Raw genomic sequence first — 13209 nt, 5'->3', positions numbered from 1 at the left:
AGTGATATGCATGCGCCTACCACATTGACACATTCGCTCTCATTCCATTGGACAAATCAAGCCATGTGACCAATCCCAACATCACTTTAGTGAGCAGGTACACTTCACATTTGTGATGGTGGCAAGAAAATGCGTATGTCATTCTACTACAGGGTAATGAAAAAATTATGACCAGTACTCAAATCATCAGTAATAAACAAATAGTAGATGTTTCTGTTTTGCCTTTAAAAAATATTAACTTTTTTTTCCTTTTTCTTCTTACCATGTACTTTCTGACATGAACAAAGTAGGTGTTGAACCTGTAACATTATTGAGGTATTAACAGCTTTACAAACCTGACTGGTCATATATCATTTTCTCTGCTGACACAAGTGCTTTTTCTCATGCTCTGGCTTAATTTCATCCTGTAGATCACAGCTTAAATATCAACTCCCTATGAAGCCTTCCTGTCTATTTTTCTCCTTCTTTCTAATTCCCTTTTTAATTTCCTTTGTAGTACTTAGTTGGATCTGTAATTATTTGGTTTATTTATGTTTATCCCCTGCAAATATGCAGTCCATGAAGGCAGGGCTTTCATCTTCATTGTGTTTGCCTCAGAGATGTTAGCTGATTTTTTTTTTTTTTCAGCGTTTATTTATTTTTGGGACAGAGAGAGACAGAGCATGAACGGGGGAGGGGCAGAGAGAGAGGGAGACACAGAATCGGAAACAGGCTCCAGGCTCTGAGCCATCATCAGCCCAGAGCCCGACACGGGGCTCGAACTCCCGGACCGCGAGATCGTGACCTGGCTGAAGTCGGACGCTTAACCGACTGCGCCACCCAGGCGCCCCAGAGATGTTAGCTGATTTTGATAACTGACCACTAGGACCACTTTTCACTTCCTGTGCCTTAAATTCTTCCCTGTACATTTTAAATTCACCAATAAAGACTGAGCCTCCCAAACCGTAGGTCCCCATGCTTGACCCCAGGACAGCAGAACCCTTGACCTGTGCATGTGTGTTCTCTACCTGGGAGCTCATTGTGTATCCCTGGTTATGCTGTGTCATTTCCAAGTTTTGTAAGCGATAAACCTTTATTTTGTTTTCCAAGTTTCCTGATGGTTGTTGTTGAAGGGTATCTGGGAATCACAGTAAGAACAACCAGGGTTAGTTCAGTCAAAACATTGTTTTGGAGACGGGAGATGCCTGTTGGGAGGCTGACTGGGGCCCACGTGAGTGCCCCTGGACATTTGCAGCTGATAGCATTCCTATCAGTAGGCTGAGACTGGTACAAAACAGTAAGAATAAAATAAATGGAAGAAAAGCTAGAACAAGTTTATGTTTTTAGGTGAAATCAGCTATCTTTACTGTATCTCATTTTGGTATGACAGTTTACTATAAGCATTTATTAAACAACACATTAGAACACTGATCTGATGGGTTTTGAGTCGGCATTTTTATAGGTACTGAATTTAGCAACACCTAAACAAAATCTTTATATCTTGATGCAGAGTATTCAAGGAAGTTGTTTGGATTCTGGAAGGTAATAACCTAAGTAAATGTAGCTCCAGCAGCAGGTTGCTCATACAACAGTACATTTCCAATATATAAAGTGGACTAATTCTATGCATTTTATACTTCTTATAGGGCTGAGAGTGACACTAAAGTTCCCAAACTGGTGATTTGAAAATTGAGTACTGCCTGCAAAGGTGTGGGTCTCTCCTGCATTTTATTTTAATTATATATATTTTTAGCATTAAAAGCAAAACAAAACAAAAACAAACCTTACCTTTGTCAACAGCATAAGATTCAGCAGTGCTGGGTTCTCCGTATAGTCTTTTGTGCTAAATTGTCAAACAAATGACATCTTCATACACTGTATACTCTTCAGGACTCATTTATAATTATTCTTTTCAGTTGCCTTTTTAAATCAGATAATGAGGTACAAGATATTTATACTGTCTTTTGTGTTAACTTATGTATGTAGTTACTTTTATTGGCTGTGTCTATTTATGTAGATTCAGGTTGCTGTCTAATGTTACTTCACTTTAGCTTCAAGGCCTCCCTTTGGTGTTTCTAGTAGCGCATGCTGCCTGGCAAAGTATTCTATCACTCTTTGCTTACTTGAGAATGTCATCCTTCATTTATGAAGGATTATTTTGCTGGATATAAAATTCTTAGTTCATGGTCTTTCTCCTATCAGTGCTTAGAATATGCTCTCCCACTGCCTTCAGGAGTTCATCAGATATGGTTTCCTTTTATTCATTAAATATATTTAAAATAACTTGTCTTCATCTAGTAAGTCCAAAGTCTAGTCTTCCTCAGGACAGTTGTATGATTTTCTTGACATATGTTCTTGTTTCTTGGCATATCTGCTAATTTTTGTTGAAAACTAACTTTTTTAGTAATAGAGCGACTTTGGAAATAAGAACCCACACCTCTATGGTTTGCTGTTGAAAACATTTGTTTCTACTTTCTAAAATTTTTTAAAAATGTTTGTTTATTTTTGAGAGAGAGACAGAGACAGAGCATGAACAGAGGAGAGGCAGAGAGAGAGAGAAGTCACAGAATCCAAAACAGGCCCTAGGCTCTGAACCGTCAGCACAGAGCCCAACGCGGGGCTTGAACTCATGAGCCATGAGATCATGACCTGAGTCGAAGTCAGACGCTTAACCAACTGAGCCACCCAGTTGCCCCCACTTGTTGGTACTTTTGATTTGTTAAATGACTTACCTGAATTCTATAGTATGTGTATTCTTGTCTATTATGTCCTATGTAGCCATTGAGGTCTCTATTAGGATAGTTTAGTGGTCAGTTAATGGTAAGAGATTTCCTTAAGTATCTGGAACAAACCATGTTCCCAGTTTTGCCTGTTGTCTCTGTGTGTAGAGACACACTTGGCTATGCTCAGGAAAGCAGTATACAACTCTGGCTTCCTTCTCACGTCCTGTTTGTGAAGCACAAGATTAGTCAGAAGTAAGAGCATGGGACCTTGTCAGGTCTTTCCTGGACATGTGGACAGCTCTATATATGTTCATGGTCTTTACTGGATACCCAGGAATAGCATTTGGGCTTGTCAAAGCCTTGTTTGGACATGTTACTCTTCAGCTTTTCCTTTTAATGGTTTAGCTTAGCTTATTGTTTGCCTCAGTTGTTACCATCACATTAGGCAGCTGCTGTGGTAAGCAGTTACTGCTGATAATTTTTAGCACATACTCCTAGGGAAACTATACTGGAAATCTCTGACTTAAGTCAAACGAAAACAAACCTTAGAACTCAGGTTTTCAGGGTTTTCAGGAGACAGTTGAAACTATGGCATCTACCTGGGGACTGGAATTTAGAGAAACTCCAACTTTGTTTTGTCTTATCCAGTGGCTGTTAGGCTTCTGTTTTTCACTGTAGCTGTAGGTTGTTGGTGTTCAGGATAGCCATCATACTCAGAAGAGACTGTGGGGCATGAGGTGGAGGAAACAGGATAAATTAAAATGCTACAATGTTCACTGTGGTTTTGTCTTTTTTTTTTTATACCAAGATTTAGCATTACCTACTTCAGCAAACATTCCGTAGACTGACACATGGGTTTGATTAACTTCCAGAGTTGTGAAAAAGGTGATTTTCATAATACCTGTCAATGTTCTTGTTGTTTTTACAGAGAAAAGAATTTCGGTGCCCTCAACAAGTAACTATATTCCTTGTTTTTTTATGTGACAGTTGTAACTCTCAGTTATGTCTGAGTGTAGGACTGTCAAGTCAAATATGCAAGAGCCAAGTATGCACAAGTTGATTCTTTTTTTTTTTTTTTTAATTTTTTGAACATGTATTCATTTTTGAGAGAGAGATAGAGTGTGAATGGGAGAAAGGCAGCAGAGAGAGAGGGAGACATGGAATCTGAAGCAGGCTTCAGGCTCTGAGTTGTCAGCACAGAGCCTGATGCGGGACTTGAACTTAGGGGCAGTGAGATCATGACCTAAGCTGAAGTTGGCCAGTTAACCGACTGAGCCACCCAGGGGCCCCATATACACAAGTTGATTCTTGACCATATGCTATTTACTTGCCATAACCAATATGTGACTTATTAATAATATTCTGATACTAAATATATGTCTTTTAAATGTCTTTTTCTGTAAGTTGTGAACATACTTCTCTAACATGTACGTTTGTGCCTGCCTCTGCTTTTTAATTACCATAAAGTAGATATGATTTACCTGATTTGAGAGGGTAGGATTGTGAGTATATTCTGCAGAAAGAGAGTGAGTGGAAAAGCTGAACTCAGAAATGTTAAATCATAATTTTCTAAACTGCGTATCATGGAATATTCTTGAAGATAGTAAGTTTTGGGAAAAGGCCTCATGGTAAAATATATTTGGGAAATTCTAGGCATAATATTCCTCATTTGAATATTTAAAGTGGATATTAGTAACCAAGGCCTGATGCAAAGTTGCTAAACTTTAAGCTAGCATTTCCCAAACTTATTTGCATGAGGAGCATATTCTGTGGATCATAGCTAGTAATATCGTGAGAAACAAGTACATTTTTGCAGAAGAAACCAATGGACCTCTAGATAATTTTATCGATTTACTTTAACTTTTTATTTCAGCTAGTTACAGACAAGATACGCAGAGGTGAGTAGTGGGGACAAGTAACGACGAAGGCAATCTTGCATACTTAGCTGGAGAATAGAAATGTACTTAAGTTTGACTAAGCTGTATCATTAGCCATATCTTTTATATATAATGAGGAATTAATAAGTTGACAAAATTAAATGTTTATTTGTGCTATAGAACTTTAAGAATGCAGTCAATTTGTTCTTAATGCTTTGCACAGTTCTACGCATACAGCAACTGTTAATGTGTGTGTGTAACGGATTAATGCATTTTATAAACTTTCATAGAGCTTATCACTGGGAAGAAAGAAAGCTATAGGAAACTGAAATAGAATTTTGAGCTCCTGTGTTTGGTTATGCAACCATTTCTAGGTTGGTAAATTCAGGAAAAGGTATTGAACTCTTTTGAACGCTTGAGAAATAAACACGTAGGTATATGGTTACTTTATAACAAATCAAGAACAGATGGGAAAAGGACAGTCTTTCCAATAAATTGTGTTGGTGAAGCTAGATAGCCATGTGTTTATGGAGGAAACTGGACCAGTATCTTACACCATACACAAAAAATAACTTAAAAATGGAATAAATACTTGAACATAAGAACTGAAACCATAAAACTTCAACCATACATAGGTGGTAGGCTCCTTGACATTGATCTGGGCAATGATGGTTTTTTTGGTTTGGTTTTGTTTTTTTGCATCTGACACCAAAAATAAGGACAACAGATAAGTGAGACTACATCAAACTGAAATCTGTATCTACATTCTGAAGGAAAGAAATCAAAATACAAGTTACCGAATGGGAGAACATACTTAAAAATCTTCTTTCTGATAAGGGGTTTATGTCAAAAATATACAAAGAACTCCTACAAGTCAATAGAGAAATAGCTAAAAAACAGGCACATAATCTGAATACATTTTTTCAAGAACACCTGCAGCTGACCAACAGGTACATAAAAATCTGCTCACCTTCACCAGTCAGGGAAATGCATATCAGAACCACAATGAGATCTCCTCTCAACACCTGTCAGAAGGCAGAGTATAAAAAAGCCAAGAAATAACAAGTGTTGGTGAGAATGTGGAATAGAGGGAACCATCCGCAGTGTTGATGGAGTCTAACTCGGTGCGGCCATCCTGGAAAATCGTGTGGAGGTTTCTCAAAGAACTGCCATGACTCAGCACTTCCACTTCTGGATATCTATTAAAAGAAAAGGAAAACTCTCAAAAAGATATCTGTGCACCTACATTCATTGCAGCATTATTTGCAATAGCCAACATAGGGAAACAACCAAAGTGCCAATAGATGGTGAATAAAGAAAATATCTCTTATGTGGAGTCTTAACAACAAAACTCAAGTTCATGGGTACAGAGAAGAGATTAGTGGTTGCCAGAGGTAGGAAGTGAGGGGTGGGTGGGAGAAATGAGTAAAGGGGGTCAAAAGGTAAAAAGAAAAAAAATAAAAAACTCCAGTCAACCAAAATAGACATCACCGAATCCATGTACAAGAAGTCCTAATTTGATTCCATATATCTTTCTAATGTTTCGTTAGCTGATTTCCTAAGCCATGATAAATTACAATTTTAAAAAAAAAAATTACTGCAGAAAAACTGTTGTCAGATAATCCAAAGGGTAAAAATTTTGCATTTCAAAGGCATATGATTTATACTAAATTTTAGTAAGAATATGTTTGATGTTTTTGAAATACACTTTGAAAATAGATTACTTCTTGAAAGTGTTTAGTATTCAAAATTTCTTGACCCTTTTTTTTCAAATTCATAGTAACATAAGGAAGGAAGTAATCTGTAAAAGACTAAAATCATGATCTTACAAGTGTCTAATCACTCCCAGTGCTAAATTCATTATAGCCTGGACCTTGAATAAACCTGACTTGTCTCTTAGATATTAATTGCTGATTAAAATGGTGTGTGTGTATAGATGTGTCTATAGATCTATACAGATCTATAGATATATCTATATCTAGATATATATAGGTATCTATATATCTAGATATATCTATACACACTAGTGTGTGTATATACACATACACACACACACACTAAATTTTTTACAGTTTTTGGACAAATGATCATTTTCTATTCTGCCAAGTCCACCATATATTACCAATGTATTTTAAAAAGAGTAAGTATTGGGCACCTGGGTGGTTCAGTTGGTTAAGCATCTGTCTTTGTCTCAGATGCTTGAACCCTGCTTGTGAACTTGAGCCCTGCTTCAGGTGAACCCTGCTTCTTTCTCTCTCCCTCTGACTCTCGTGGGATGTTCTTTCTCTCTCTGTCTGCCCCTGGCTCACTTGTGCCCCCCCCCCACAAAAAAAAGTAGGTACCATTCCTTTGGATGTTGGTTGAATAGTAGATGTATTGTACACATTTATTTACAGTTAAAAATGGACTCTTTTGAACCTCAGATTATATATATATAAAATACAAATATAAAAAATACAAAACTACATAAAAAATATAAAAACCTGTGTTGTAAAGTTGAACCTTAAGTGATTTTGTGAATGATAATGTTTCTGGCTAGAATTCTAGTTTTTTGAAGTTTGCCATAGTGGGGTTATAGTGTGTCTTAATTATTTTAATGATTGAAGTGCAGGTATTTTATACAAGCTGTCAAGAAAGGATCCACTTGGCCTTCTGTGGCCTGCAGTGTGTACTGTGTTATTGGAGGGCTGGCAGGCTATCATGTTAAAAAGGACCCCAGATTACTGTTTTCTCCTTCAAAACACAGTAGTGAGGATTTCATCAACAAAATTGTAGGTGGAGAGTTACACATGTGTGATTCTTATAAAGAAAGCAATAATTTTTTAATTTGTTTCCAAACTATTATGACATAATCTTGGTGCAGTACTCTATAGTACTTCTAACAAGATTTGAAACAAGATTGGTGGTATTTTGAATGTAGTCTATTTAGATTTTTCTGCATTTGATCAGAGTATTTGCACAATGAAATGTCCAGGATATATAAACTTTCAGTTAGAACTTAAGGCAGGATTCTAGAATCGTTCAGGAGACTCAGTAAAGTAAAAAAAAAAACCAAAAAACAAAAACAAAACAAAACAAAAAACCAAACAACAAAAAACAAAACAAAAACCCTCAAGGTATCCTGGACAAATTGGCAGACATTTTCTCCCACTAAGCGTGCAGTGAGTGTGGTGAAAATTACTGTCCTAAGGTACGATCTGTATGTAGTTTTTGAAAATAGATGAGAGAAATTGTAACAGGAAGCCTCTTTGAGCTTTATGGAAACGGAGAAGAGACTAAAATTAGGCCAAGTGTGCATTAACCTTAGGCAAAGGCATGTGTGGTGGTGAATATGGCCTAGGATTTTGTAGCAAGTCAGTGATGGAACACACCCTTGTCAGCTGTGTTGAACTTCCACTTCTGTGTAAGGTGGGGTAGAATGAGTGTATGTTGCACATTGCCCCTTTATTGCTGAGCCAAGGAGCTTCCCCTTCCTCCTTAGTGCATGTATTGATAAATTATACGTAGATAAGGGTATACACACATTGATATAAATATACTGACAAAAATTTCAAGACGAATACACCGTTTACCTTAGGAAGTGTTTGAATGAAATGAATGTATGGAAGAAAGAGTATTTTACCCTGTGGAGAGCAATGCTGGTCTCCAGAAGCTATTTCCTTTGAGTTACTTTTTTTTTTTTTTTTTTGTCTGCACAACATGTGCTCTGAGCCACAGTGTTCAAGGTTACTTGACACCTTTTATGTTAGCCACCTTCCCTTATTTTTCTCCAAGGCTGTGATCCTTTTGAAGATAGCCAACTTCATGTGGAGTGAATTGGAGCCCTCCCTTGGTAGGGTCCCTTCCCTAAGACAAGAAAACACACACACACACAAACACACACACAGAAACTTCAAAGTAACCTGGCTATGTGTGTATGTGACAACATCCCTCACGATTTGTAACATGAGATCACTTAATCAGACTGCATGTTTGTGTGTGTTACCATATATGGGAGACAAAGAACTAGGAAATATATTAAAAACTCTGCCTTATGGCGTTCGGGGCTCAGTTTAGGGCTCAGCCCGACTGAGCCGTGCTGGCACGAATAAAGTTGCTTCCTGGAAAAGGAAAACCTCGATGTCACAACTCTGTGTGAGACTCTTGCTACATCCCCAACTATTGGAAATGAGAAAGGAAGACTATTTCTCTCAGGGAGGTGATTGAAAGGGTGCATAGAAATATTTCTACTTTTTGCGGAAAAAAGGGACAAAGTTAAAAGCATGAAAATGAATTGGAATGCCCTACTCCTGGAACTTACTTTGACTTTATTTCAACCTAGAAAGACAAAAAGATTCTAACTCTTATTTTTCTTTTACATTGTGACAAGGCAATCAGAAATGGCACTGGCTGGGGGAAATATAGGGGCTTTTTCATGATTTGGTAGTTTTCAGGCACTAGACAAAATTAGTTCCCAGTTGGTCCAACTTAAAGTTTCATCAGGAAGAAAGTTTTATATCTTTTTGCTGTGCATTTGCATGATCAAGTAAGATAGTTTCTAGTTTTCAGGGAAATCACTCAAATCTTTCACAAGCACACTTTATGGAAAAAGATCACACAACATAAACTCCTCAAGATTGGGGTAAGAGCTCTTCTGGTATGTTTTGAATTTGTTTCTCTCTCCTAACCTCAAAACATAACACATAAAACAGTGAATATGTAATGAATGAAATGTATAAAAATATATAAATGACATATATTAAGATTGGTAAGTTTACTCTGAGAATATTTTTTCATCTTTTCTGTGATCCCAGTGCCTAAAAATTAAGATAATTTTAGCTCATACAGGACTTGATTGGTCTTAAATCTTCCCATGTGAGAATTCCGTAGAGAAATAGTACCTCTGTGATGAGTGATGAGTAGGGCAGATGATTTTTCTTGATTCCATGACATCTACATTTTTAGAGAGATTTCTTTCTTTAGTATCTACATATATTTCCTCCTCTTGATATTTTCACAATGAAAACTAATTAGTTGTTTTTTTGTTTTTTTACTTTTTTGTATTTAATTTAGGCCTGTGTCTGTTAGATGTCTGTTTAATATGAAAATCCTTTTAGGGGAGAGAGTGTGTTTTTGCTCACATTGAATATCAGAGAATAACTGTCAACACTCGGGAAATAATGATTATTAATCAAGGAGGGAATGCATTTCCTTCAGAAGACTGAGACCTGGCAGTGGGTAGGAGTCCTCTGTTTTGTTCTCAGTATTCTCTCTCAGCTTTTTTTTTTCCCTTTAGTTTTTCTTAGTTAAAATATATTCCACATCTTTTTTATGAAAGACTACTCTTAGACCATGTTTTTTTTTAGCATAAAGACTAAATTTCGAACAGTTTTTGGACAGATGATCATTTTCCGTTATGTTTCCTATGCACCATATGTTACCAACATAGTGTTCTAAAGAGAGTAAGTACCATTCCTTTTGATGTTGGTTATATAGTAGATGTATTGTACACACGTATTTATAGTTAAAAATGAAATCCTTGAACCTGAGACTATATAAGGCACTCTAAACCACTTAGCGTGGTGGAAGATTCTAGAAGTTCATGCCGAAGTTAAGCTGATATGGCGGATTTCACATGTATTGTGAAAGAGTTGCCAGAGTTCACTCTTGGAGGGTTTCAGTGTGATATTTGAAATATTGTTTAGGGAAAGATTTTTGGATCGTGACCATATTTACAAACAGCAGGGATGTTGTTACAATTACACAGTCACCAGTTTTGTAGGAGAATTTTGAGGTGAATTGCCTCTATTAACAATTCTTCCTGTTCCTTTAACTTTCCAGTGTTCAGGGTATCTCCTTGACTATCTCTTGGTTTTGCAAAGAAAGGAGACTTCAGGTTTTCCAAGACAGACTCTAAGTTTCTGGAGAAATGGAATTGGTAACTGGCAAGTTGTTGACACATTTGTTAGAACTAGGGTTTTTGTTGCTTTATGATTAATCCAGTTTTTTCTATTCCTCTGCTTAATTTATGATTTCTGTTTCCTGTAACTTGAGTTTTACTTGCCATATCTCTTCCGCTGTAAGAACAATGTGTGCCATTGTAAGTTTGGCTTCCTTTCACAGCTTGCAGATTGTTTTGTTATGTCGTAGTTCAAATTTCTTGCAGATGGAATGTGATTTACTCTGCTTTATTTATTCATCCAGACCATAAGCCACAGATCATCTGGTAGATTGGCTACTCTGTTGATAGGTCCTGAGGCAATAGACCAAACACCAGAATGGGGTTGGAGAGGGAAGAAATGACAGGAAATAAAACATGGTTGCTGCCTCTTTACCATGGACTGTAGGTTAGGCATTTTCCTTAAAAAAAAAAAAAAAAAAAAAAAGGCGGGGGGGGGGGTAGGCAGGGTAAGCATCTAATACATGTACTATAAACTTAAAACAATTTCAAGTAGAGGCACCTGTATAGCTCAGTTGGTTGAATGTCCATCTCTGGGTTTCAGCTGGGGTCATGATCTCAAGGTCATGGGATAGAGCCCTGCCTCGGGCTCTGTGCTGAGTGTGGAGCCTGCTTAAGATACTCTCTTTCTCCACACGGTCACTCTAAGTTAGTACCTGCGCCTGGAATGGGGCCACAACCTTAGCTGCGTCGGCCACCCACCACCGCCTCTGGACCATGGACCCCTGCAAAGTGAGTGAGCTTTAGGCCTTCATGAAAATATGTAAGCAGGATCCAAGTGTTCTGCACACCAAGGAAATGCGCTTCCTGCGGGAGTGGGTAGAGAGCATGGAGAGTAAAATACCACCTGTTACTCATAAAACTAAATCAGAAGACAATATCAAGGAGGAAAAACAGATAGTAAGAAGGTGGAGGAAAACATAAAGACAGATGAACCATCAAGTGAGGAAAGTGATCTAGAAATTGACAATGAAGGTGTGATGGAACCAGATACTGATTCCCATCAAGAAATGGGAGATGAAAATGTAGAGATAACTGAGGAAATGATGGATCAGGCAAATGATAAAAAAGTGGCTGCCATTGATGCCCTAAATGATGGTGAACTACGGGATGCCATTGACTTGTTCATGGATGCCATCAAACTGAATCCTCTCTTGGCCATTCTATATGCCAAGAGAGCCAGTGTCTTCATCAAATTACAGAAGCCAAATGCTGCCATCTGAGACTGTGACAGAACTATTGAAATAAATCCTGATTCAGCTCAGCCTTACAAGGGGCGAGGGAAAGCACACTGACTTCTGGGCCATTGGGAAGAAGCAGCACATGATACTGCCCTTGCTTGTAAACTGGATTATGATGAAGATGCTCGTGCAATGTTGGAAGAAGTTCAACCAAGGGCCCAGAAAATTGCTGAACGTTGGAGAAAGTGTGAGCAAAAACGTGAAGAGCGAGAGATCAAAGAAAGAATAGAAAGGGTTAAGAAGGCTCGGAAGAACATGAGAGCCCAGAGGGAGGAAAAAGGCAGACAAATCAGGAGCTCAGTAGGACTCTTTCCCAGGTGGCTTTCCTGGGGGAATGCCTGGTAATTTTCCTGGAGGCATGCCTGGAATGGGGGTGGGGGAGGGAGGAATGCCTGGAATGGCAGGAATGCCTGGGCTGAATGAAATTCTTAGTGACCCAGAGGTTCTTGCAGCCATGCAGGATCCAGAAGTTATGGTGGCCTTCCAGGATGTGGCCCAGAACCCAGCAAATACGTCAAAATATCAGAGTAGCCCAAAGGTTATGAATCTCATCGTAAATTGTCAGCCAAATTTGGAGGTCAAGCATAATGCCTTTCTGACAAACAAAGCCCTTGCTGAAGGAAAAGCAACTTCGATCACCTATTGGATGTCACAGTAATACAAACCAGTGTATCTCTGACGTTCTCATGGAGAAAGCTGGGGTGCTGTGAAGATAATCCCTACCCCTCTGCCCCACATGCAACTGAAACATTTTACAGTGATTTACCATTAGGGTTTTCATTCAGATGATGTTTTCCTACTAGGAATTACAAACTTTAAACACTTTTTAATCCTTAAAAATATTTAAAAACATTAAAAGGGTGTGTTAATTCCTACATTTTTCGTTATTAATCATTGCAGTTTTTTTCTTCCTTTGGATTAATTGGGCAATGAAGATATGTCAGTATGGAAGATTTATTGCTCAGTTTGAGTGAAATAAAAGCTTATTAGCGAGAGGCAAATATAACATTTAAATAGATGAAGTTTGAAATGGGTATATGGTTACTGAGACATTTTGACTTGTCTTTTTAAATGCTTTATTTTTTAAACATGATTTATTTCAATAAAACCATTGGGACCACCAGTATTGGAGTAGGACATGGATAGGGGCCGTAAGTTCTTGGCAGGGCAGCAGCAACCTTTCTCCATTAATATACCATGCATACTTGTGCAGATGCATTTAAATCTTACCCTGTGGTGAAGGGATGATTTTTATAATGCTGCAGTAGAGTTGGATTACTTAGCTGTGTTCTTGTGTGATACCGAAAATAAACGTTTCGTCTTATTTCCACACACACGCACAAAAGATACTCTTTCTCTGTCTCTCTTTTCCCTCCCTCCCTCCCCCCCCCCCAGCTGCTGCCTGGCTCCCCTGCTCGTGTGCTCTCTTTCTCCCTAAAATTAAGAATGAA

The 13209-nt window shown here is 38.0% G+C and overlaps 1 protein-coding gene and 1 pseudogene across 6 annotated transcripts in view; both read left to right on the top strand.

Moving 5' to 3' along the window:
• CRPPA (CDP-L-ribitol pyrophosphorylase A) overlaps positions 1-13209 on the top strand; it is a 670733-nt gene that overhangs the window by 82623 nt on the left and 574901 nt on the right. The gene's annotated exons all lie outside the window — the stretch shown is intronic.
• On the top strand, positions 10976-12633 carry LOC101083500 (annotated as a pseudogene).

The sequence above is a fragment of the Felis catus genome, chromosome A2, assembly GCF_018350175.1.
Source record: "Felis catus isolate Fca126 chromosome A2, F.catus_Fca126_mat1.0, whole genome shotgun sequence".
Taxonomy (NCBI): Eukaryota; Metazoa; Chordata; class Mammalia; order Carnivora; family Felidae; genus Felis; species Felis catus.
The sequence above is the reverse complement of the archived record's forward strand: the minus strand, read 5'-3'. Positions and strand labels throughout refer to the sequence as shown.